General features: G+C 44.9%; 1 protein-coding gene and 1 long non-coding RNA gene across 4 annotated transcripts in view; one reads left to right on the top strand and one right to left on the bottom strand.

Moving 5' to 3' along the window:
• The window catches only part of LOC138923494 (uncharacterized), a 34668-nt gene extending 25694 nt beyond the window's left edge, over window positions 1-8974 (bottom strand). Inside the window, exon 1 of one of the 2 annotated variants that reach the window (XR_011437158.1) lies at window positions 8431-8974. This is a non-coding gene — a long non-coding RNA (uncharacterized lncRNA). The remainder of the gene's footprint in view (window positions 1-8430) is intronic. The other variant, XR_011437159.1, reaches the window with a different exon arrangement.
• RBPJ (recombination signal binding protein for immunoglobulin kappa J region) overlaps window positions 1-25022 on the top strand; it is a 223474-nt gene that overhangs the window by 22628 nt on the left and 175824 nt on the right. The gene's annotated exons all lie outside the window — the stretch shown is intronic.

The raw sequence follows: 25022 nt of genomic DNA, 5'->3' as shown, positions 1-25022 counted from the left end.
TGGTTGCCTGGGGCTGGGGAAAAGGAGGAATGGGGAGTGATTGCTAATGGGGATGGGATTTCTTTGTGAGGTAATGAAAATGTTCTAGAATTGGTTATGGCAATGGTTGCACAACTCCATGATTACACTAAAAAAATAATCAGTTGTTTAAAACATATACATATATGTACCTATACCTATATCCATACGTATGTATATACGTGTGTGTGTGCAGATATACATATAGGTATAGATATACAGCAGTAGTGGGCCCACATATCTGTGGAAGTCCAGTAAGGACTGGCTGGCTCTCAGTGGCGGCTGCCCCGTTTGGATGAAGCATTCTCCATGATCTCCACCACTCCCCCATCCCTCAAGGCCAAGCTTCACCCACTTCACTCAACTACGTTCTCTGCCCGTCCTGGCTCTTTGAGTTTTCAGCTTTTGATCTAGACCATCATAGAATCTCAAAGTTGGAAAAGATGTCACCTGTCTCACCTCCCCACAAAACAGGACAACAAGAATCCTCATTCCTATCCCAGGTTTCCTCTTCTTGAATGTCACCCTCCACTTGAACTCTTTCAGTGAGGAGCGTTTTCTACATAGTAAGGCAACCCGTTACTGTTGTTGCTATTCTCATTACAGAAATAACATTTGTGTAGTGATTCAGAATTTATAAAACACTCTAAATGCTTTATCTTGCTTGATCAACATAACAAACCTGTGAATCACTTATTGCTATTCATATTTTACAGATAAGTACACTGAGAAACTGGGTGATCTGTTCAAGAAAGTGAAATTTGAGCTCAGATTGTCTGACTTCAAATTCCATGCTTTTTTAGTATGAAAAATTTCAAAAATATGTAAGAGTACAAAATCACTTAATGGACATCCAGGTATCTACCACTGAGATTAAACAGATGTCAGCATTTTGCCATATTTGCATCAGAGGCCCCCACCTTGTTCTTTCCACTGTGTCACTAATGTTACAGCATTCTTCTTTATTTGGTGCCATGATCTGCCATCCTGGAGAGGATCAGGATGCTATGTCCCTCTAGGAGACATAGCATCAAGTACAATCCCTCTGTCATGGAGGACCTTGGTTCCTTCACTTTTAATGTTCGTGAGCATTTTCTTGGTTCACAGGAATTGTTTGGAAGAGAATGAGGACCCAAAGAGAAGGATGATATGGAAATACTTGATTAATGTTCTTATCTTAGCATCTTCCATCCGTAACAATCTCTCCCTCTCTCTTCTTCTCTAACAACTTGTTAACTCTCCTCTCAAAAACTCCATGAGATTGACCTGGTTGCCTTGTCATACTGGAGCATAGCTGTGTCAAATAATTGGACTTTATCCAAGGTGGGCATTGGGCAAGGTTGTGGCAAAACCAATGGTTTAGCTGTGCTGGAGTCTACTCGGCAGTTGGGGAAACAGCATGATGTGGGATGGAAGAATCAGGAGGAGCCTTCCAGGCTCTACCACTCTTTGGTTGTCCCACATATAGGTAGGTGGTCAGTGTCCCCAGGCCACCTGTCCCTCATCTGTAAAATGGAGATAACAACACAGGCTGGACCCCTGTGACCCCTGGCCCAGCCTGGTCCGGATGTGCTCTGCCACCCAGCATAGCTAAGGAAGAATCAGCCTATGCCCGGAAATTCAACTCATTTCATGAGCTGAATGCAATCAGAGGGCTGAGGAGCCAGCTCAAGATGAGTCATTTGGCTCAAGAGATGATTGTCAGTGGTCCTAGCAACATACTTCACCAGCAATAGCCATTTCATTTGATCTCCACACTGATGCTGAAACCACAGATTTCCTGGGCCTGCAGCCTCCCAGGAAATGGAAGCCAAACAACAGATGATTCATATTTCCTCTAAAGCAGCAAGAAAGAAACTACCTGCCACAGAAATTGCCGCCAACCTCTCGAGGCCCTGACCTGAGCTGCTCCCTCCATTTCCTCAGCTGTTGGGCACGGTCTCCCTTGGGCCCAGGGGCTGCCTGTCCTCAAAGTGGTTTCTCTCCAAATAAAGAGAGCAAAGAGAGCGAGAAGAGGAGAAGAAAGGAAAGGAAAAGAGAGGAGAGGGAATTGAGTTAACATTTAAGTGCCCATTATGAGCTGGGTTCTGACTCCATCAGCCACGTTACATAGCTCACGTGACTTCACTACAACACTGTGAGGCAGACGCTAGAACGACCTGCCAGACTATACATTTACTTATTTATTGTCTGTTTCCCTCAGTAAGCGATAAGCTCTAGGAAGGCAAAGACTTTATTTAGCTCATTGCTCTAGCTCCAGCTTCTAGAATTGGATCATAAGGACATATAACAATAACAGGTAATACTTACACTAGATACTGTTCTAAGTACCTTCATACATTAACTCAAGCAAAGAAGAATAATAATGGGTAGAACTTATCTTGTGTAGATGTTGTCCTATTTTCCTACATTAACTCAATTATTTCTCACAACAACCCTGTGATGGAAAAGCTACTATCTCCACTTTTCTGGATGATGAAACTGAGGCATAGAGAAAAAACTGGCTTGCCGATTTCCCTACAGCTAGAGAGCTGTGAAGCCAGGATTCAAAGTTACGGCACCAGCCTCTGATTTTCACTATGATGCCATTCTTCCACTCTCTTATGGATGCTCAATAAACATTTGTTGAATGAATAATTATACCCGTATTACAGATGCAAAACTCAGCTTCTTGCTAAGGTCCCACAGCTTGTAGGATCAGCTAGAATTCAAATTGAGACCTGTGTGATCACAAACCACCATAACCATAGCCTATAAAATTCTTCTTATTTTTAAATTATGGTGAAACATACATAACATGAAATTTACTATTGTAACCACTTTTAAGTGTACAGTTCTGTGGCATTAAGTATATTGACATTGTTGTGAATCTCCACCATCCATCTCTAGAACTTTTTCATCTTCCCCAACTGAAACTCCGTACCCGTTAAACATTAAACATCCTCATTCCTATAAAATTCTTAACAAGGACAAACATGGCCAGGGTTAGAGCCTGGAGTGAGAAGTCAACTGTGTGGAAGGATTTGAGGGGAGCAGTAAAGAATTCCTGCCCTTGAAATTTGCTCCTCTGTTAGCAGCCATAAATTCAGACATTCTAGCATTAGGGAGTCATTGTATGGTTTTTAAAGACCTCGGGGTCTTCACAAGCCAAAGAGAGGTTAGAACATCAAGGTGCTATCAACGAATGCATGTGGAGGGATCCAAGCAGGGCTCAGAGGGGAGACTGGAAGGCTGGCACCAAGAAACTCCCTTCCCTCCTAGCCTGTCTGGGACTGGGAGCTGCCTTCTTTCATTCACCCATCAAATAGTGAGGAGTGCCCATCATGTTGCAGGCACTGCTGCAGCCCTGGGGATATGCTGATGAGCATGATCTTGGGGACCACAGAAGGGCAAACAGTGTGACCCTCCATGCTATGGAAGGAGGAGTACTCGATACTATGGGAACATATGGGTGGGGCTCAAGGAAGGCTTTACCAGGAGAAATAACATCTAAGCTAACATTTGAGGAGGGGTTAGCTGGAGGAAGGCAGTTGGAGAGAAATGGGGAGAAAGCAGGAAGAATGTTCCAGAGAAGAGGGAACAGTATGTGTAAGACCAGAATGCAAGATATCTAAGTGAGGAACGATGATCAACGAGGGAGAATGAGGCACGATTTGGGGAGAGCGATGAGAAAGAACGTTCGAGTGGCGGGTACGGACTGGATCAGGCAGAGCTTTGGAAACCAAATGGAGGAATCTGGACTTGATCCTGACAGCAACAGGGAGCCACAGGATTTTAAGCTGGAAGGTGGCATAATCAGACTTGCATATCAGAAAATGTGAAGGATGGAAAGGAAGCAGGGACAGAACTGGGAACAGAGAGACGGGGTAGAAGCTGACTGGGAACCAGGACAGAGATGATGTTTCTCTGAAGCAGGAGAGTAGCCACTGAGGACATGCAGATGGTAGACAGGTTCAAGAGCAACTATGAGAGCAGGATTAACAGGACTCGGTGATTGCAGGGAGATGGGAAGGAGTGGGATCACAGGGATGCCCAGGTTTCTAGTTTGGATAACTGAATGGGTGGGGGTTATTTTCACCCATTCACTGTGATAAAGGACCCTGGGAGAGGAGCTGGTGGAGGTGGGAAGTTAATCAGTTCCATTGTGGACAAGTTCAATTGAGGGTCCTGTGAAACACCCAAGGGAAGATGTCAAGGGGTCCAGAGAAAGGGAACCAAAAGGTACTGCTGGTACGATTCTCCTGTCTTCTGTATGTGGGGGTTATACAGGGTGAGGAATGAGAAGGTTAATAAGAGGACGAGTTAACTGCTAGATAGCAGGTATCCACTAATGCAAAAATATTTCAATAAAATATATACACACATGTTGGAATGGAACGTAGGCTAGTGTTGCAGTGTGACAATTCTTCTAGGTCAGTAGAGTTTAAAGATTTAGACTGAAGCTACAGGGGATGGGGAGGGAGGAGGCAGAAAATCCTTGGAAATGAACCGTACAGTTCTGATCTGATGATGCTATTTATAAATTTCTTGATCACAGATACTTTATTTCTACATTGGCAACTCTGGCACAGACTTGCACCTTTCAAAAGGCTGGCAAGTTTCTTCTTGGGGTGATAAAAATGTTCTGGAATCAGATAGTGGTGATGATCACATAACCTTGTGAATATACTAAAAACCAGTGAATTGTAAACTTTTAAAGGGTGAATTTTATGATATGTGAATTATATCTCAATAAACACCCACAAATCACGGCCAGGACCATTCAGTCATAGCGACCCTGCTGGTTTTTCTCTTTCGTAAATGTTACCGGTTGGCAAGTGCCCTATGATTTATCCTGCTTTCAATGACTGAGGATGGTGCCATCCACCCTCCGGTGACCTTTCCACATCCAATTCACATGGTTCTCATTTTCCTTCTGCACCTCAAGGGCAGAGCCTATAGACCTGACAGTAGTTGCATTTGCTATTGAGGAAATTAAAACACTATAAGGAAAATAGGGTTTGGGATGAAGTTAGTAAAACCCTTAGAAATATATTTTTACATTGTAAGTTATAAAATAAAACTTTAAATTAAGAAGATATTGCTGACATTTTACTCAACTCCTTAGCTATGGTTAGGTGCCATGCTTAAGGCTTTACAGGCTTTATTTAATCATCGTAACAACTCCTTGAAATAGGTCGTATTATTATCCCCGGAGGAAATCGAGGCATAGAAAGATAACTAACTTCACCAAGATCCACAGCTAGTGGCAGGGCCCAGTTTTGAACCTAGTGCCCATGGCACTATCTCTCCTCTCATATAATAGGTGCCCAGATAACACTTTATTGCCCTCATCCTGTGGTCTCAGCTTAGACATTCTTGCATCTCAGAAGCCTCCTTCACCCTCTAAGTTTAAGGACCCCTCTTCTATGACCCCCTAGTGCCTGTATTTCTGCTCTCACATTATTTATCACTCTAGGACATAATTGCCTACTCAGCTTTATTGATTGTAAGCAGTGTGAGGGCAGGGATCACATCTATCTTGTTCTCCAATCTATCCCCAGAGCCTGGGATATGGATGGTTTTTCAAAACCAAATTGAATAAATGAATGAATTTCCATTTATCATCCCTCACTCTCGAGAGATTTTTGAAGGTCTCCTTACTCTGTAATTTCCAAAAAAGATTTGGAAATTCATTTTGCTTTGTCATAGATAATGTGCATAACATAAACTCCCTCCCCCCATGGGTTCTCTTTCCAAATATTCAATGCTTTTCTAATTTTGTGACTTAGACTTGTTGACTGGTTTTTGCCTCTGGGGTATGTCCTCCTGGTTTTAATTGCAGTCCCAAACTTGCAATGCAATTGGGATGTTGGAAATGGAAAAAAGATGGTGTAACTTTTATTTAACTGAATGACACAGCTAGGTAGATATTTCTTAATTCTCTCTCTGGCACTCAAGGCTAAAGAGCTTTCTCTCTGTTTTGATAGCTTTGTGCCAAAAACATGTCACAGACCTCTCTTTACAGGTGCCTTCGTCCCTCTCCCCAAGAGGGCATGAGCATGATGCCAAGGACCAGGTGGGCTATGCCCTCATTTTCCATTATTACTCCCAGGCTTCAATGCAAAAGCCTCCACCTTCCCTTGCCTTTACCTCTGCCTCCCATTTCCACCTTCAACAGGCATGAGCTACAATTCATAGGTCTCTGAAAACAAAAGATGCATTATGCTAAGTCTCAATGCAACAGGTGTAGACTGTTCTGGAGTACAAAAAACACCACATTCTTTATGTTCTAAACCAAATTAAATCTATAATGTGCCCTGCACTCAAAAGGATCAACAGTTGTCAAAACTGAGTTTTCCATGGTTTATTCTTGCCCCCTGCATCACACAAGAAACTCTTCCATCCATCATTTCAATGATACCATGAGCTACTAGCTGCAAAATCTTATGGTAATTTTTTCAGTCTTCACATTGAACTATCACCAGCATTTGACATGGTCGATTTCTCCCTCTTCCTAGAAAACTCTCTTTCTTTCCTCTTCTCTGGCTTGTCCTTCTCAGTGACTTTGCCGTTCCTCCTTATATTCTCTAACTCTAAAATTAGAGTACCCCAGGCCTCCATCTTTAGACCTCTTCTATATCTTCACTCCTTGTCTAGAAGAGCTCATCTGGCCCCAGTGCTGTAAATACCATCAATCCGCATTGCCAATTTCCAAAGTAATCTTCAGCTCCAACTTCTCCCTTCAACTCTAGACTCCTATAGCTGACTGCCTACTTGACATCTCCACTCAGATGTCCAACAGACATCTCAAATTTAACACGTCCAAAACCCAACTGCCCTTCTCTTCTCCAATTCAACTCCTTCCCCATTCTTTCCTATCTCAGTAAAGACTTCATTGCACTGTTTACCCAAGCTAAAAACCTTGGATTCATTCTTGACTCCCACATTCCCTCTCTCTCTCTCAATCTCACATTCAATCCTTTAGGAAATAGGATAGTCTCTTGCTTAGAAATATAATTTCTCACCTCCTCCTCCACTGCTAACACCCTAATCCGAGTCACCAGCATCTTTGCCTAGATTATTGCCATAAGAGGTCTTTGCTTCCATCCTTATCCCCTAAGTCTATTCTTCACACAGCGGACAGATTAATCTTTTTAAATCAAATGTCAGATTATATCACTTTGTTGGTCAAAACTTTTCAACAGTTTCTCATCTCAGAGTAAAATCCAAAGACTTCACAATGATCTGCAAGTACTTACATGATGTGATTCTCTCTGCCTGGAATACTCTTTCCCAAATACTCACATGCCTCATTCCCTCACGTCCCTTATGTCTGTATTCAAGTGCAACCTTCTCAGCGGAGCTTACCCTGATCACCTTATATAGAATCATGTCTCCTACCCAGTCTCTTTCTGTCCTTTACCAGCTTTATTCTTCTTCATGGTCCTTAGCATCCCTTTCATAAATGTACTTATCTCCACATTGCTTGTCTCCTTCCTCTAAAATGTAAGCTCAGCAAGAGAAGGGACTTCTGTCTGTTTTGTTCGCTGCTCTGTCCTCCACTCCTAAATGCATCTGGCTCAGACTAAAGGCTCAGTCTGTTGAGTGAATGAATGATTGGCCACGGTTGCTGCTGCCTGTGAGCCCGTGTGAAGGTGGTGGCTGCCAGTAACTTCTCCCTCTCTGATCTTTGCCAAGGTTTCCACGCTTACTGCCCTCGGTTTTCAGCCCTCAAAGCTTCCAGACAGCCATCCTCATGTAACATTGTGCCTTAGGGGTTCAGCACTGGCACAGGACATAGTTCCCTGTCACCCACCTGGTCTGACCCTCCATCCCTCCTCCCTGTCTTCAGCCTACAACTTCACCGCCACCTTTCAAACACACATACAGACTGCTTACTTCTCTCCTGGAGGGAAGGAGAACTCTGAGAGGCAGGGTAGCCATTGCTTAATAGACTTTGGAGGCCAACTTCTTGTGTCCAAATCCTGGTCACTTAGTTGTGTGGCTTGGGGACAAGTTTCGTCACCTTTCTGTGATAATAAGATGATAATAAGAGTCTCTTCCGCATAGGTCTGTTGTAAGGATTAAATTATTTTATAAGTGCGTAGAATCATGCTTAGCACCATATGTGTTCGCTACTATTTTTATAAGATGTTGGTCTCTTTCATAAGGGAAGTGAGCTGTGGAGGAAGAGATGGGTGTTTTTCTTCCCTAGGGATTCTATAGCAGAAGAAAGAAAAGAGCAGAGAACAGAGGGAGTGAGAGGAAATGAAAGGGAGGAGGGAGAGAGGGAGGAACGAGAGAGGGAGGGGGAGAGAGAGAGCAAGCTAGTGCTGCCCAGGAGAAAAACAGATAGACAGGTCCACAAGATAATTTCTCACTAAACCCCCTGTTATGCAGGTAGAGTGAAACTACATCAAGAGAACTCACGGTTGGAGAGAGAGGGCTGCCCAGCTCTCAGAGCGTCTGTCTCCTGTCAGTTGGGGATGCTGTAGGGTTGCTGTGAGGAATAAATTCATTCCTTCATCGGATATTCACTAATCCTTATCACGTGCCAGTGAACACTGCACAAATAATACAAGTGCAATTCCAAGCTGGAAGTCCATGCTGAATGAATGTATCTCTTATTTTTGTTGTAAAGTCATTTTAGCCTGGGAAGCAGGTGAGGAGGACTGGTGCCTAAAATCAGTAGTATTAACTGGGTTGTTTCTTAGATCCATGCCCAATCCAACTTAGAAAGTTTTCTGCGCACAATCCCACTGCTTCCAGCGGCCTGCCCTACAAGAAGTAGGATCGGCCCAGGGCCTCAGGCGCTGGAGAAGGTGGCCCGGCCGGACCAGGGGGTACCTGCCTCCTGCGGGGCCTTTAAGAGGGTGCGGCTGACACCAAAGCTCCGCGGGGCCGCGGCTCCCCGGGTATTCCTGTCTCCTGGGCCCGGGCGTGGCCTCCTGGCGCGCTCACTAGCCCAGGCTCCGTCGAGACGTGCAGGGGCGGGGCCCGAAGCGCTCCTGGGGTGGGGGGGGCTGGGGGGTTCCGAAGGGTTTCTGCCCAGCAGGATTTTGCAGGAACTGAGTGCGGGCAGATGGGATCAGGACAAGGGCGTGCAGCGACGTGTGCCCAGATCATGCCTAAGGCTGTGTGTCTGCTGGGGCCCTGCGGCACTCACCCGACCAGGGAAGACGCTTTGATTTATTTTCTTCTAAGACGCGGCCCAGCAATGCCGCTCCATCCTAAGCATTGCTGACTGCACACGTTGGGGAGTAGGTTGGTGTGAGGGGGGTGACGTGCGGCAGGGAGGGACCGCTGAGGTTGGCCCTTCAGTAATTGCTTCCCCGCCTTTCTTCTCTTCCTCACTCTGCCTGAATCCATCAATTCAGATCAACTGGAGGAAGATTTATGGCGCGGGAGAGTCAGGGGCTGAAGGTTCTGGTCCTGAAGCTGCCGGTCTCTTGCTGCGGGAGGGCATCCACGCTGTTTAACCTCACTGGGCCTCCATTCCATCTCCTTACAAGGACTAAATTGGACAGGGATCTCTAAGGACTCTTTTCAACCCTAAGAGTCAGTGATTTCTTTTTTCTTTTCTTTTTTTTTTTTTAGTATAGAAGAAATAGAAGACTTCTTGCACTCGAGGAATACTAAAGCTAGCTGAGGAAAAGGTTCTCATGCTCACAAAAGAGATAATAACCTTTGAACACAGGCCATAAAGAAAAGTCCCTGAGTGCTCTGCTTCATAAGGCCGTAAGAGTTCTGGAAATGATTCACAGGGGCAGGCGGCCTGGTCTTTGGGGGTAGGATGGTGCAGCCCACCATCTGTGTAGTCAGCAGTGTGTTTATGGGCCTGGGCAGCTGGTGGGGACACTGACAGATGTGGCCTCACAAAGAGGCAGCACAGAGGGGCGAGATGACATGGCTCTGCAGTGACACACAGCAGGAGGACATCTTAGCACCGCTTCTAGCTGTCAGAGGCCAGGCCTCAATTTTCTCATCTTGAAAATAGTGCTGCTCTCATAAAATGGTTGTTAGGATTCAGGAAAAGAGAGCGTGCAACATGCTTGGCACAGTGCCTGGTAGACAGTAAATGCTCAATAAATGTCAGCAGGAACCTTGTTTTATTCCTGTTAGTACGTGCCCTGGCATGTCCTCCCTGAGTTGGGCTGAGAATAATCCCACCCCTGTACTCATTTCACCGGAGACACCGGTCAGAAAACTCTGAGAATCTGGCAAGTACAGAGTTGGCCACCTTGCCAAAGGGACGTGCCAAGGTCCTGGCCTCAGCGCCAGGGGCCATGTAGTTGGAAAGAGATGTCTCTAGTAGCGGTGTTACATGGGGGAGGGACTTAAGAGGAAAGAGGTCACCCATTAGCCACCAGTTGCATAGGGAGGGGGTCAGCCAGCAGGTCCTCAGAGGGGCTTGCAGTGACAGCTCTTGGCTCAGTCTTTCCCAGGCAGTGGCAGATATGCACTCGTATTTCACAAGGAGAAGGGACATGGTGGCAGCTCCAGCCCTGTGCCATCTTTCACTGCCAACTGTTAGTGTATAGGACATCGCCCCTCCCTCTTTGCGGTGCAGGAGAACCCAGTGCAGACCAAGTAGGGCGAAAGAGGCTGAATTAGCGGCTGTGGTGGTGGAGTCCGACTCAGGTGTGATGATGTGGGATTCATTTTCAGTTTTTCTCACGGTCCCCTTTCACAGCTGGGCAGTGCTCTAGTTACTACACTTACAAGTGAAAATCCAGATCAAAGTCACCAAGAATAAAGATAAATAACCCAACTCGCTCTGCTGAGTTGAGTAAAGTAGATATGATATGTGCCTATTTTCTTTATAAATATATGCATAAGTAAACATGTGGCAGAGTCTTATTCCCAAATAAACTGATAATATGAGAGTCTAAAATAAAACACCAAAAGCTTTACTACTCCCCTCCTTAAACATCCCAACAACCACGGCTCCCCCCCCCCCCCCCCCCGCCAAAATGGGAAGATTTAAGACTTTCTAATGTAGACAGCTCCATCGCGGCTGCCATATGATTATTTTCTTTCAAAGCAATGGTTTTCACTTACAAACATTGATTTATTTTTGTTTAGCTTGGTGTTGTTTCCCCCTCAATGTGATGAGTCTCAAAACTTAGCGCAGAAAGGGAACGTGAGCATCCTTGTGGAATGAGAAGCTGTCCCAGGTCATCGCCTTTCTGCAAAGGTCGAGATTTCTCCCTCTGTCCCTCCCAGGAGCTCACCGTGGCAGGCTGCTTTCCGAGAGTTTATGTGTAACTTCCTTTGCCGCTGAGGCCAGCCTCTAGGTTAACTTCTGGAAGTATCTTTGGAAACTAATTCTCAGGCAAAACTCCAAGAAAAAGAGGCACATGGTGAGGAACTGACATAATTTTTTAACACCACAACCAGCATATTTCTGCAGGCAACTGCAGCCAAAACGGGTTGCCAAGACCAATATTGATCTAGCCCTTCATCCAATCAACAAATGCCATTGTTTATAAGATGTAATTTTTCTTGGTTAAAGTTCAAAGTTAAACTCCAAGGATTTTCAAAACTATAAAAATGAGAGGCTTTCATACCCTCAAAAAAGAAAAAAATTCCTGGCTAGTTTTCCTCCTGCATGGGTTTTCACAGTCACTATAAGAAACATAGCCAAGAAAACATTTTTGGGGGTTTTTTTTCCTCTGAACTCTGGTAGTTTTTTAAAGGAGGATTATGCTATCTACATAAAAGTCCCTCAAATCTTTATACCACTCTTGAAAATCATGGCAGGTCAGCTGCACAGGTGACTAAGGTTTACTCTTCTGCTCCAGGGCTCCCCACCTGCAGGATCCCATAAATCAATTCAGCTTTTTGCAGGTTTAGGTCGAAGCAGCCCCCTCTCTTCCCACCCCTCTTTTTTTAATGTGGAAATGACGGAGTCTTTTCTAAGCCCCTTGGAGGAAGGCGGAAGTTTCCGTGGTTCTCGTCTCGTTCTGAAATGGAAAACCTTCGCAAATAAATGGTGAGCAGACGGTGCTTTGGAAAGCGGTCCTCGTGGTTCTTTCTAGACCCAGACGAGCCTCCCCTCCTGGGAGCTGGGGTCAGCGAGGAGCAAGTCGGATTTAGGATGTGGAACTAGGGTGGGATACTAATGAGATCTATGAGATCTCAAGTTGGGCAGCTTTTGGTTTTTTGTATTATAATTCTTTTAATTTAGATAAATTTTTAAATTATGACATGGACGCCTCTTTCTAGTTCTGTTTTAGTAAAAATTTTTAAAAATCGGGTGTCTCGGGTGAATTTTATCAAGCGCCTTAACATCTCGTTGATTAGAAGTTTTTCTGAGTTATATTAGTAGGATTCCTCATATAAGAAGAACCTTAAATCCCTAGAATGAACTTCACTAGGTCATGGTGCACTATTCTTTGAATGCACTGATGAATTTCATTTGCTAATCATTTATTTTTTCTATTTCATCATTATTAGTAAATTATCTTGGTTATAGCTTTCTTCTGTGTACTTTTTCAGGTTTTGGTATCAACGGTTTGATGACTTTATCAAAGTAATCAGGAAGCTTTTATTTTTTCTGTTCTTTTTTTTTTTAAAAAGATTTTATTTTTTTCCTTTTTCTTCCCAAAGCTCCCCAGTACATAGTTGTATATTCTTCGTTGTGGGTCCTTCTAGTTGTGGCATGTGGGACGCTGCCTCAGCGTGGTTTGATGAGCAGTGCCATGTCCGTGCCCAGGATTCGACCCAATGAAACATTGGGCCACGGGCAGCAGAGAGTGTGAACTTAACCACTCGGCCATGGGGCCACCCCCTATTTTTTCTGTTCTTATAAACAGTTTCAGTAGCCTTCAAAGACGTCTGATTGCTACAAGATTAGAAAGAACTGACCTACAGAACTATCAGGGCCTGGAGCTATTTGGGACATAAGTCTTTGTCAATTTTCTCTATTTTAATAGTTCTCAAACTTGGCTACACATTGGATTCTTCTTCTAAAAAGGATTAGAGTTAACAGAGGCCATACTTTCTTCTCCATGCCTGCCTTACCCCCAGAGGACCCGGAAGAGTGCCTTGTACACACATGGTGCTGAGTGTTATCTGACTGATGGATTGATTTGTTCATTTTTGGATGCTTACAGCATATGGATCCACCACTATGCAGATGGCTCTCAGTTCACTTTTCCAGTTTGGAGGAAATGTAAGCTGAGGATGGTGAGCATCCATTCCTGCCACAAATGTGTATTGAGCACCTGTCACACACCAGGCTCTTGTTTAGACACTTGGGGTCCAGCCGTGAATAAAACAGACACGCAATCCCTGCCCTCAGGGAGTTTGTGCTCTGATGGGAAGGGAGCAGACAGAGTATAAACAATGAACTAATCTCTTAGAGGAGACACCTTGAGTACATTTGTATAATGTCCTCTCACAAAAGACAGGCAGGGGAAACAACTGAAAGACACAGCAAGCCATGACTCTGTACAGTGGGACACAGCGATAGGATTCTGGAAACCACAGCAACACACCAAACTCATCAATCCATCATGAGGCCAAGAACCCAGGGGCTAATTTTGAGCACAGACATCTTGTGCCAGCACTGACAGCTCACATTTGTATAGGACTTTCCAGGCTGCTAAGAACTTTTGCAGGCACTATTTCCTAAGGTCCTCACGATAGCCAGGCAGGATGGGCAGAGAGGATCGTTCTAGTCCTATAGATGAGGAAATGGGTTTCAAGGCCAAAAGTGACTTGCACAAGGTCACAAAACCCACATGGCAGGGCTGGGCTTCAAGCTCAGCAGAATAAAAGCAATAATAATAAATATGGTGCTTGCTATGTGCTCAGCACTGTTCTAACTGTTTTATATGAATTAACCCATTTTAATCCCCACAACATCCCAATGAGATGGATATGACTGTTTTCCTCATCTTACGGAAGAGATCATTGAGGCATGGGGAGGTGGAATCACTAGCCTAAGATCACACAGCTAAAAAGTGGCAGAGCTTGGATTCAAACTCAGGTAGTTCAAACTTAAGCAGCCTCCTCAAATGGTAGCTACAGCTCTGGGCCCAAGGGCAGTGCACCCTCTCAAGTGCAGAAAAGAAGGCTGGTCCATTGGTCCACTGGCCAGGAACACATGAATAGCCACACACCAGAGATGTCACCGTCTGTTACAAAGAACAATGGTCTCTCTGTGCTCATTTCATGAGTGATAGTAATATTAAGTAAGAGGGAGAGAAACTCAAAGGATTTTTTTAATTGTCGGAAGATCACTTTGCTGCGAGCCAAACACCCCATTAGGATGAAGCTGGTTTATCTGTTACCTCTTTGAGTTAACAGAGGACCTTGATTGGCACAATTTTCTTGCTTAATTTTAACCACCCTATGATCTCTCCCTTCTCTGAACTGTTGCTGCACCCAGTCTTTACAAGACAATGTTACATGTAATTATACTTTGCTTTGTACTCTTATGTAATTGTTCCATGTGTGCCCATCCTGTCTCCCCAAACACATTATAAGATACTCAATGCCTTGGATTTATATTGGATGCCTTCATTGGCCCTTTAGCACTCACCTAGGTACTCAATCAATGTTTCTTGACTGCTTAAATGACAATTTTTAAGATGAGTTCTAAATTGCTTCTTCAGAAGTATTTGTGTTTCATATTGCTTGGCTAGAGTTATTTGTTTTTTTCTCTGTTTTGTTGCAGTTAGAACTGTAAATATTCATATATAAAGATGGTGTGCTGGTAAATGTTTAGCAGCCAGCTCTCCAGGGGGGAAAAAAAGGCCTTATTCCATAGCATTCCCCGTGGTAAAAATTCTCTTACCGTGGCCTATTTCAAGCTACCAGCCTGATGTCAGCTGGCTTGCAAAATTCCTGAAAATTTAACTATCAATTCTAGTAAGCTGGTACAAGTGGCTCCAAAACACTACAGTTTCTCCTACTAAAATAGGATCTTTGCTGCCCATGGAGACTTTTGGTTTTCTATTACACAAGGGCTGGCTAAGCGAGAGCTTATATCCAGGTTTGCCTGAAATATAAGACTTTTGATTTGAATGTATGATAATTTGAAATACAAACCTTAGCAACAAAGCAATTGCTCACCTGGTCCTTCCAGAGTCCAGAGTCAAGTTGTGGAAGAGGTTTTATGTTTAAGTTGATGGACCTAAAAAATTAAAATCCACGCTCTTAAGCCAACCAAGCAACCAAGCTCCATGCTGTCTCCTGCTTTCTTTCCCCCTTTCTTTCTTCCTCCCACCTTTCCTTCCTTCCCCCATCACCTCACCTCCTTTACTGCTCTTGCCAGCTTAATTTTGACTAGTAGGTTTTGCTCTTAATTCATGGAGATGTTGGTGGGATAAGAAAACACTTTTGAGGCCAATGATCTCGCCAACCTAAACCCATAAGATAACCCACTGTAGAACTTAAAACAACCGTTGGATTAATTTTCCTCCTAGCCAATTTTCCAGAAAGTCCTTCTTCTAATTCAGCTGTTTATTCAGGGTTCCTTAAGTGTCCTTAATGGGATATGGACTGAGCACAGTCATTTTAAGGGAAAAAGATGACTCTCAACAGAGTTCAGAGAGTTTTACAGAGTTCTACAGCTGAGAATGTTGTCTTCTCTGAATTTATAAAGATTGTAATGGCTGGTTTTCTCTTCTCCCCCCAGGACCACCGCCTCCTCTTTATTAATTAATCCTCTTGTTATGAGAATTTCTATTTGGTGTGTGAGTTGAGGGAGGGAGGGTTAAGGCCTATCCATGTGTAGAAACTGGCTTCTTCACAAGTTGGCTGAGGGGGCCTGCCTGGGTGCAGACAGCAGCAGAGAGCAATTACATTGCTTCAAAACCATTCCTGTTACACCAAAAATCATTGTTAGTATTTTTCAAAAGAAGCTATATGACATTAATAGGTTTTTAAAGGAAAGTAATAACAGTCATTTTTATTTCAAATGTCAATGAGACGTTTTATTAAATTTATTGTGGCAAAATCCACTTTTTATTGATTGTACTGGTTTTCAAACCCTTAAGCAAGCTTGCATGCTCTTTCTCGCCTTTTTCTGCATGTGTCTAGCTCTTTTGTCAGTGTGCCAACAGAAAAGCCTAGACATGGGTAGTTTCAACCCAAGAGCCTACATGAAACCTTTCTCTGAACTGTTTGGAATTCTCAGCTTGGTTTGGTACTGTATAGTTTTTTTCCTCTAAGTAGACTATAAGCCCCTTGTAAGCAGAGGCGAAGTATTTCACTTTCCCTCTGGAAACGCTGTGCTTTGCAGGACACAGGTGTGTGGAATCTCCTAATTTTCAGAACCAGAAGGGTCTCTGCCCTCTAACCAAGGCATTGTTACTTTGGTCCGTAGAAACAGCCTTGCTCGAGGTGTCCATGAGCTCTCTGAAGTTATGAGGAGAGTACTGGGTGAGGTGTGTGCAGGCACATGGGTGGGGGCCTGTCGACATTGTACTGGGGAGAAATGTTCATCAGATTCTCAAAAATGTTAACGTCCTTAAACCTCTGGGGAATTAGGACATACTACAGAGAGAGGAACTGAGTCCCAGAAAGAATAGATATTTATACAATAAATAATCATTGACTGTATATATTCAAGGAGGAATTGTTTATTTTTGAGATTTATTTCACATACCATAAATTCACCCCCTCAGTGTATACAACTCAGTGATTTTCAGTATATTAAAAGCTGTGCAACCATCACCACTATCTAATAAGGATTATTTACTGAGAGCCTTTGTGCGACACGATGGTTTTAGTGTGGTGGATACGGCAGTGGGAACAAGATGGATGACTTCTCTGCTTTCAAGAAACTTACCTTCCGTTGGGGTAGATGGCAAATAAGTAATCAAAGAAGTAAACAAATAACCCTGTTATGGGTTGAATTATGTCCCCCTAAAAATATATATGTTCAAGTCCAAATCCTCAGTACTTCAGACTGTCACCTGGTTTGAAATAGGGCCATTGCAGATGTAATTAGTTAAGATGAGGTCAGCTGGGGTGGGCCCCTTATCTGCTGTATAAAAAGGGGAAACTTGGGAACAGATACACACACAGGGAGAACGCCCCAGTGAAGCTGAAAGCAGAGATCAGGTGATGCAGCAGAAGCCAAGGAACTCCAAAGACTGTCGGCAAACCACCAGGAGCTGGGGAGAGGCGCAAACACACTCTCCTTCACAGTCCTCGGATGGAACCGACTCTGCCAACATCTCCACCTCTTCTTCTAGTCACCCAGTTTGTGGTACTTTTTATGTCAGCCCTAGCAGACTAATCCCTTCATTTAGCTCATAATCTGCCTACAAAGGAAATTATAAGGATGCATGGAACAGTTTGGAAAGGGGGATACTTTTTACTTTGTACAGACAGTTGTAATGGAATCCCTCTCTGAAAAGAAGGCTGGCATGGGAAAGTGAGGAGCCACCCACATGCAAATCATAAAAGAGCATTCCTGGCAGAGGATACAGCAAATGTAAATGCCCTGAGGTAGGAATGGGATTAGAGCATCAAAAGAACAGAAGGATGAAGGTGAGGCTGTGGCACAGGAGTCACAGGCGACAGTGGTACCAGAGGAGAGGGAAAAGGTAGGCAAGGGCTAGGGCCACTATGGCTTGGGAGGCCATGGTAATGGGTTTGAATATTTTTCTAAAAGCAATGAAAAGCAATTGAAAGATTTCAAGCAGGGATTGTCAGAATCAGATTTCTGTCTGGAAAGGTGACTCTAGCTGTTAGATAGAGACTAGATTGTAAGAGAGCAAGAGAGCCAGCTGTGAATCCAGTGAGGGGGGGCCTTTGTAGAAGTCCAAGAATGAGAGGATGGTGGTTTGAACTCTTAGAGTGGAGGCTTGGAGATGGCGAGAGGCAGACCCCCTGGAGATGTGTTCTGAAAATAGAATTAGCAGGACTTGCTGATGGGGGTGGTGGCAAGGGAGAAAATAAGGATGTCACTCCAGTCTTGGGCTTGTGCAACTAACCGGAGGGTGGTGCCCCTTATCAAGATGGAAAGGCTGGAGTAGGTACAGATTTCAGGGGAAGAATCAAGAGTCTGTTCAACTCATGTAACATTTGAAGGCACTCATAGATACTCAAATTGCTTGCCAATTAATTGAAATATGTTTTTAAATATACAACTACCTATTAAAGTTGACTTAAACAATTTTGCTGAGAGAACATTTCTGAGATTTTGCGACACCTCCTGAGATAACAGGAGGCACACTGGAGTATTGTGAAAGCAGAGTTGCAAATCATCCACTCAAGGGCCCCTCATCCAAGAGGAGAGTGACACTGATGTATTGGAGGTGCCTCTGGAAATTGCTGACTTGTAGGACCTGTAGCACATCTCCCCGGTCCCACCCTCCCCAATCCTTCTCACCCCATTGCCAGTCTCCCAGACTTAGTTCATTCCAGATATGGTCTGGGGCCACCGCTTCAGTGCTGCGCGGCGTGTCCAGTGCCAGCGGTACAGCAGTGTCGAAGTTCCCTAGGGCTGCCATAACGAATTGCCACCAACTGTGTGGCTTAAAACAACAGAAATTTATTCCCTGAGTTCTGGAGGCCAGAATCTGAAATCGGCAAGCCTGCATTCCCTCCTGAGGCCTTCGGGGAGAATCCTTCCTTGCTTCTTCCGACTTTTGGTGGCTCCAAGTGCTTCTCACTATGTTCCTCTATAAGTCACTCTCTACCTCCATCTTCACACGGCCTTCTCCTCTGTGCGTCTCCGATCTCTCTCTGCCTTTCTCTGATGAGGACCCTTATCATTGGATTTAATTGCTACCAAGATAATCCAGGAGGATCTCATCTCTAGATCCTTAACTTAATTACATCTGCAAAGACATTTTTTCCAAATAAGTTCACATACACTAGATGGACATATCTAACCAAGTTAGAAATGGTGTCAGACGAGGCCAGAGACGTTGGGCGGGGCCAGATCATTGAGGGTCTGGAAAGCTCCCAGAAAATGTTTGGACCTGGAGGCAATGGGGAACCATTGAGGATTTCAAGCAGGGGAGGGTCATGGCCAGGTGTGCATTTGAGAAAAATAAGAGTTGTGTCTTGTTGCGAATGGAAGTGAGAAAGAAAAACGGGATAGACAGCCCAGTTCCAATGCTTGTTCCAAGTCTAGGCAAAACCTGGCGGTGGTTTGGACTCAAGGGGCAGAAGAGGGATTTCAGAGTAGAATGGGTGGGTCAGAACCACCAAATTTTACTGGACCTTGTCTCTCCCAACCAGAGATTTGATTAGTTATATTGAGAAAGACAGTATGTAAAGACCATGCCTTGTTGTGGCCTGGTAAAACCATTTAAAAAGGGAGTCAACTTGTATAAATGATTTTGAAAGCCTTGAAGAAGACAATTTTAGGAGGACAAATGAAAGCTTATAATGATTGGTACTGAACTCACCCTGAAAATATCCCCTTCCTTTCCATTCCGCTGTGCACTCTTGCGGCCTTGAAGAGCAACCCTGGTGTAATTTGGAGGTTTTAACAACCTCTGCGTGGAATATGTGGATGTGTGGTTGTTACAAGTATTTTCATTCTGGTATTTTTATGGTCTGAGATATTTTAGCCAGCATCCTAGGGCCAAGAAGACCCAAGCAGACCCCAAAAAGCCCAATTATTGTCTCCAGGAATCTGAATGCCCAATAACTTGGAAGGTTGTGAGAAACAGCTGTCCCAGGATTCAGGGCTGGGTGCCCTCCTTCCACCTGGAACCGTGGAGTGGGCCTCCTGATATGAAGGTAGAGCATCCTTCCTCTCTTGGCAGTGTCACTTGCATTCGATGTAAAACCAGAAGCGGATGGAAAATTTGCCCAGTTGGAAAAAGCCAACAAAAACGCGAGTCAGTATTTGGAATTTTCACCCAATTCCTTCCACTATGACACAAAATTCCTAAATTCTCCCCCAAGATCCAGCCTGCTCTGCAGCTAGGACTGTCCTCAGAGTCAGACCTGGGTTTGGACTGTCCTTGTGTCCTGAGTTTGGTCCCATCTGTCCCCACAGTTCTCCATGGAGACGAAGCCTGAGTCTTTGGATCTTTTTAGCTCCTACAGATTCTCACAAGTGCTGGGCAGATAGATGTGCTCAGTCAATACTCATAAAGGAGTAGATTGGTGCTCAAAGGTTTTGGAAAGAGGAAGAACAAGGCGTTTCCACCTTATTAACATGCAGTAAGATCACTCGATGGAAGCGATGTTGATTGATCATGAACCCTGCAGAGGGACTCAGAAGACTCAAGTCCCACTGCAGGATCTTTCTAGTTATGTGACCTTGAGCAAGGCCAGGGCCCCCTCTGGGCCTCTGTTTCATCTTTGTTCAAGTGAGAAGTTGTGTTAGGAGACCCCATACGTGGCAATGCCAGGCCACAGCATCCACCCAACTGTGACCTGTGGCTGTGTGCACACACAGGCTCCCTGTCGCTGATGGGGAAATAACAACAGACAGATTTTCAGTGATGCAAGCAAGAGAGAACCAAGGAGATGGCTCTAATGACAGAAGTGAGAGTGCATCCCAGAAGTGTGGCTGCCTGAGGAAATTCCGGTGAGGCACCCTCGTGGGCACCGAGGATAGAAATGCATAGTTCTGCTCACGTCCTCTCCTCTCTCCCCTCAGAAGGACACTTCATCTGGAAAGCATGGAGGGATAAGCATTTCTACCAGGACAGTCCTCGTGGGTTCAAACAGGGCCACCACCCTGGGGGTGGTTCGTAAATGGTCCTCTGACCACGCGGTTGCTGGCTCTGTCTGTGCCAGGAGTGCAAATCCCAAAGGGCTGGGCCTTTCCTTTAGTTCCTGCCATATCCCACATCCACCCTACTGGGGTCTCCAGACCCATCTCTGCACACAGCAGGCCTTCAACAGCCACTCGTTGATTAACTCTTAGAAATCAGCCCTCAGGGTGCTCACATGCCAAGGGTGGGGTGGGGAGGGCACGGAGCCTCACGAGGCCGGTAAAGCCAGAGCCGTAAGGGGAAACAGGCCTCAGGCTGAGGAGAAATGGATTCCCCTGCCTCTCCCGCCAGCACTTCTCCTCAGAGCTGGCCACCAGGGAGCTTCAGACCCTGAGCTGAGGCAGAGGCCCCTTTCAGGGCTATCCAGCCCCTGACCCCCAGCTCAAAAGGTAATGAATGTATTTATAGCCCACTTCCTCCCAAAAGAGGATTTCAAGCATTTTTCAAAGATGGAAATGATACCATTCATGAGGTAAATTGTTTTAAAAAATGAGTCAAGGGACAATAAGGGTATCTAATCAGGGATTAAGAAATAAGGATATCTGGGGGCTGGCCCCATGACCAAGTGGTTAAGTTCATGCACTCTGCTTTGGGGGCCCAGAGTTTCACCGGTTTGGATCCTGGGTGCGGACATGGCACCACTCATCAGGCCACGCTGAGGCAGCGTCCCACATGCCACAACGAGAAGGACCCACCACTAAAAATATACAACTATGTACCAGGGGACTTTGGGGAGAAAAAGGAAAAATAAAATCTTTAAAAAAAAAAAAAGAAAGAAGGATATCTAATAAGGATTATCTAATGTGGAAATTCAGGTTTCAGGGTCGGCCTGAGGGAGAGCCGGTTTAAGAAGTGGACCCTTCAGCTATCTTGTTGTGTCCCCAGATAGATGTCTGCCCATTCAGCCTGCAGATCCTGGGCACCCTCTTGAGGGAGGCAAGATGATCCAGGGAAGACCATGTTTGTGTTTTCTTGGCCACAAGCAGGGTGGCTGTGACAAGAGTCAGGTCAGAGCACTTGGAAAATACGGATCAAGACAAAAACTCTCTGTAAGTCAAGGAGAATATGTTGGTACCACCTGTTGTCACTGGGAGTGAGATGGGTGAGCCCATGGGCACTGGGGTAGAAGGACAAGAGTTCAAGTCTGGTTCTGCAGCAGACTAGCTGCTCCTCGCCTTCACTGTTCACTTCCCTGAGCTTCACCTCTAAAAGGGCTTATGGTGAACATCCAAAGTGCCCGTGCGCGAGCATCTAACGCTGTATAGCGGGTGCTGCCCTACACATTTACACATACAAGTCCTTCTGATACTCTTAACAACGCGCTGGGGTAGGCGGGTGCTGTTTTCATCTGTATTTTGCAGACAAGGAAGCAGAAAGGTAAAATAACTTGATGAAGCTCACACTAGCTGGTATTTGGCAGAGCCAGGGTTTAAATCTAGGCACTCTGCTTCCTAGGCTGTGCTCTCAGCCACTACTTTACCCACTTATGTGCTCAAGAGATGAGAGCTGCTGCTACATAGGCAGCCCTAGAGAATATATAGATAAGTTGCAATAATATCTAATCGATTAGCTGGAGGGTAGGCATTTATATCCCACCTGCAAAGGTGTATGTGTGCATTTTAAACTCAGAGAGATTCTGCCTAATTGCCCCTGAAAAGGCTGTACCAATAGTCACTCTCAGTAACAGCATTGGAGACCTAGGTTTCAAAGGCACTGAAATACACCTTACCCTGCAATATGAACTTTTTCTTCTCAGTTGTTTTACTGAGGTCATAATGGTTTATAACACTGTGTAATTTCAAGTGCACATCATTGTTTACCAGTTTCTGAATAGACTGCACCGTGCTCACCACCAATAGTCTGCTTTTTATCCATCACCATACATACGTGCCCCTTTACTGCTTTCACCGCCCCCCCCCCACCTCCATCCCCTCTGGCAACCACTAATCTTGAACTTTTTTTTTTTAATTCAACAAATATTTAGTGAGCTCTTACAATGGGCTGGCCCTCAGGATGTATCATGTATCAGATAACAAAAGAAACGAAAATCCCTGCCCTGACAAAACTTGTATGCTGGTTGATTTAGTTTCCTTTGTTGTGATACAGACCTTGGACTCTGGTCCCAGCATTTCCTGACTCTCATTGGGTCCCACACAAAAAGAATTTAGAATGGAAGGATTCGGACTGAACAACCATTCCTGAGCTCGGAAGGACCAGGCTTCTGTTATGTCGTTAGAGCTTTAAGCGCCTCAAAGAGGGATGTTGCTGGTATAAACATGCCCATCTCAGAGATGAGGAACTAGAGGCCCAAAGAGTTAAGGTGCTCATTCCAGATGGCCCACCCAGTGCTGCGGGGCAGAGCCAGGAGCCGGACTCCTCTGGCCCAGAGTCCAGTGTTGATTCGCTGCAATGCAGCGGTTAGATCACTATGAGGAAATTCATCTGGGCCCAAACACGTATTTTGGCCCTTAATCCTATAGCATTTACCAATTGCATCATACTTTTGGAACTCAGAATATGTTTGCCCTGTTTCTTATTTTTTGTTTGTGTATGCACACATGTGTATGTGTATGTAGCAAGGACAAATATTACTAATGTATTAATTTTCATAGTCTCCTCCCCTCCTCTTGGGTGCATTCTAAGGGGATTCTGGTTTTCTGGCTCAGTTTCTAGACTATGAGTTATCAAAGGGAATCCTGTTAGTGGACCAAGAGAGGAAACTAAAGAGGCCAGAAAAGTTAGGCTGATCTTCAGAATAAAAACCAGAGGGAGTATAGAAAGGAGCTTGGGCTAGATGTCTGGGGAGAATTTTGAGATTTGAAAAGTAGAGCAGGAGAGAGAGAACGTTTTGGAAGAAACAGTACTAAAAACAGTGCCTGGCACCACGTAGTTTCTCAATAAATGCTTCCCGATGGACTGGATGAACAAACAAGTGAATGAGTGAATGAATGCATGTATGAAAAGCTGCCATGTCTATGTAGGCCATTGAAAGCAGCAGAGATGAGGGGCCGGCCCTATGGCTGAGCGGTTAAGTTTATGTGCTCCACTTCGGCGGCCCAGGGTTTTGCCAATTCAGATCCTGGGCGTGGACATGGCACCACTCATCAGGCCATGCTGAGGCAGCATCCCACATAGCAGAACCAGAAGGACCTACAACTAGAATATACAGCTATGCACTGGGGGGGCTTTGGGGAGGAGAAGAAAAAAAAGAAAAAAGAAGATTGTCCACAGGGTTAACTCAGGTACCAATCTTAAAGGAAAAAAAAGAAAGTGGCAGAGATGAGGAGGAGAGTTTTTAAAAGGCTTTACAGTGCATAAAATATGTAATCCTTGGATGTTTCCTCAAGAGACCAAGTAAGAATTATAATACTTAAATTAATTTTCTTTTTAAAGATTTTATTTTTTCCTTTTTTCTCCCCAAAGTCCCCCGGTACGTAGTTGTGTATTTTTAGTTGTGGCTCCTTCTAGTTGTGGCATGTGGGACGCTGCCTCAGCGTGGTTTGATGAGCAGTGCCATGTCCGCGCCCAGGATTCGAACCGACGAAACACTGGGCCGCCTGCAGCAGAGTGCGCGAACTTAACCACTCGGCCACCAGGCCAGCCCGATGCTTAAATTAATTTTTGATGGTGGATGTGCTTCTTTGAGGAGCACTCCATGAGATGGGGACACAAGACTTGCTGGTTTTTATATGGGTTACAAATGAGAGACAACCATGTGATGAGCTCCACAAAAGGTTGAGCACACAGAGATGAATAAGATACACACCCTGACACTGAGGAGGTCACAGACAAGTAAATAGATGGTAAAGTACATACCACTTTGCAAGGACTATCATAGGAATATGAGTAGAGTGTATGGATGCTCAGAGAAGGGAATTACCAACTTTGCCTGGGGGGCTGGGGAAAATCTTCACAAAGAGGTTATGTCTGAGAGTGGTCCTGGAAAAAAAGGTAGTGGGAGTGTTCCAGGCAATGGATGAGAGGAAAGTGTTCCAGAAAGAGAAGGAGCAGAGACAGAGTCCTAATACGGCCAGACAGGCAGAGAAGAGTGAAGATTCAGAGAGGCTGGAGTGAGGACACAAGAGGAGCCAGTGCTGGAGGATAGTTGGGCTGCGTAGTAAAGAGCTTTGTGCTCTCAGCTGAAAAGCTAGGTTGGCCCCTAGGAAGCAAAGCCAACAGAAGAAAAGAAAGAGATAGGAGCAGAATTTTTCTCAGAGATATAGCAAGAGTGGCATCAGAGGATGGATGGGCCCAGGAGAGACTCAGGGCTGAGAAACTATCTTTTACCTTCCGTCTTAGCTCACCACTTGGGAG

The sequence above is a fragment of the Equus caballus genome, chromosome 3 (assembly GCF_041296265.1).
Source record: "Equus caballus isolate H_3958 breed thoroughbred chromosome 3, TB-T2T, whole genome shotgun sequence".
NCBI classification, from domain to species: Eukaryota; Metazoa; Chordata; class Mammalia; order Perissodactyla; family Equidae; genus Equus; species Equus caballus.
Note: the sequence above shows the minus strand (reverse complement) of the source record. Positions and strands in the feature narration are given on the sequence as shown.